At 40.7% G+C, this 2,255-nt stretch overlaps 1 non-coding gene across 1 annotated transcript; it reads right to left on the bottom strand.

Moving 5' to 3' along the window:
• Positions 1 to 310: 310 nt before the first annotated feature.
• Positions 311 to 417, bottom strand: LOC148545684 (small nucleolar RNA R71). The gene has a single exon (XR_015901524.1). It is a non-coding gene; the product is annotated as a small nucleolar RNA R71 (small nucleolar RNA).
• Between the last annotated feature and the right edge of the window lie 1,838 nt (positions 418 to 2,255).

Here is a 2,255-nt window from a genome sequence, read left to right as displayed (position 1 = left end):
AAAGCTAACCATACATGCCAACAACTTTGAACTAAAGGCACAGCTCATCATCCTTATTCAGAACAACTGTTCATTCGGAGGAAGTGTTCAAGAAGATCCCAATCAACATCTAACCACCTTCCTGAGGATATGTGATACTGTGAAGTCTAATGGTGTTCATCCTGACACCTACAGACTGCTTCTATTCCCCTTCTCACTCAAGGACAAGGCATCTAAATGGCTGGAATCCTTCCCAAAGGAGAGCTTAACAACCTGGGAGGATGTGGTGAACAAGTTCTTGGCGAGATTCTATCCTCCTCAAAGAATCAACAGGTTGAGAGATGAAGTTCAAACTTTTAGACAACAGGATGGTGAGACTCTCTACGAAGCATGGGAGAGATTTAAAGACTTGACAAGAAGGTGCTCGCCAGATATGTTCAATGAATGGGTGCAGTTACACATTTTCTATGAAGGTCTTTCTTATGAATCAAAGAAGGTAGTAGACCGCTCATCCGGGGGATCTCTGAACAAGAAGAAGACCATTAAAGAAGCCATAGATGTCATTGAGACTGTAGCTGAGAATGACTACTTCTATGTTTCTGAAAGAGGCAACACTAGAGGAGTGATGGAGCTGAACAACGTGGATGCACTGCTAGCTCAAAACAAGGTGATCACCAAGCAGCTGGCTTACCTTACCAAGAAGATGGAGAGGAATCAAGTAGCAGTAATCACCACCTCAACAGCAGCTCAAGAAGGAGTGAATGAAGAAGCAGAGGGTGATCAGGAACAAGCCAACTACATTGGAAATCTACCTAGGCAGAACCATGACCCATAGTCCAAAACCTATAATCCTGGTTGGAGGAACCACCCAAACTTTGGGTGGGAAATCAACAAGACCAAGGCCAAGATCAGATACGCCACAACCCCAACAACAATGCAGCTCACCAACATTCCACATAGAGATCATATCAGCACCCACCTAACAACACACCTCAACATCCATACCAAAGCCAAAATGGCCCTTCTCATCCCTCCAATCTCAACTCACCATCATCGGAAGAAAGACTATCAAGGATTGAAACTCTACTTGAAAGCATATGTAAGGAAATCCAAGATAACAAAGTGTTCAAGGAGGAGGTGCGAGCCAATATCAAGAACCAGGGAGACACCATCAAGAAGCTGGAATTTCAAGTGGGATACCTTTTTGAGAAGATTTCCAAACCTACTGATAGCTTCCCAAGTGACACAGAGAAGAACCCAAGAGGTGAAGCAAAGAAGGTCAGATGGGAAGATTGCAAGATGGTCACTATAAGTGATAAGGGGACTGAGGAAGAGCCGAACAAACCATTAGAACAACCTGGAGATACATCAGCAGAGAAACAGGAAGAGGATCACCAAGAAACCAAAATTTCACAGAAGGAGCTGCTGACCAGAAAAAGCTTTCTCATGTTGGACCAAATTGGGGTTTGGATGGATATAGTGACATATAATCCTACCAACACTTTGATTTGGAAATACATGTGGTATAATCAGTGACCATACTTCATCTCTTCTCATGAGCAATTGGACCAAGGAATTGGCTATTGATCAAGATTTGAGAGATTGAATTACCAAGGAATTGGAGTTCAATCACTTAAGATTGCCAAGGAGATCAATGAATGCATTGATTGAGGAAGAGATGAAAATGAACTTGATCCGGAGAATGCAACATCTCCTAAGCCCAATGAATCCCCCATTTCTGATCTTACCCATTCTCTTTAATTTTTGCAATTTACTTTCATGCTAAATTCCCCATTCCCCATTTAAGATTCTGCAATTTACTTTCCGTCATTTATATTCAGCTCTTTATTCCCAGCATTTACATTTTCTGCTATTTACTTTCCGCCATTTAATTTCCTGCAACTCTCACATCAAATTCTGCTTAGCTCAACTAGAACATTCCTCTAATTAAAGTTGATTGACCAATTAATTCCTGTGGGTTTTGACCTCACTCTATTGTGAGTTTTTACTTGATGACAATTCGGTATACTTGCCGACGGAAATTGTTGAGAGACAAGTTTCCGTGCATCAAATTTTTTGCACCAAACCAAGCATTCTAAATCTCCAAACAGCTACCAAAATATCACAAAACCTTATTTAACCTACTAGACTCCCAATTAAACTCAACTAATCAAACAAAATATGAAATTAAACTTATTTTACTAATATGTACAAAAGAGAAAAAATGAAGAGATGTTACCATGGTGGGGGTGTCTCCCACCTAGAACTTTTATTTA

The sequence above is a fragment of the Arachis ipaensis genome, chromosome B9 (genome assembly GCF_059453495.1).
Source record: "Arachis ipaensis isolate K30076 ecotype BB chromosome B9, ASM5945349v1, whole genome shotgun sequence".
In the NCBI taxonomy this organism is placed as follows: Eukaryota; Viridiplantae; Streptophyta; class Magnoliopsida; order Fabales; family Fabaceae; genus Arachis; species Arachis ipaensis.
The sequence above is the reverse complement of the archived record's forward strand: the minus strand, read 5'-3'. Positions and strand labels throughout refer to the sequence as shown.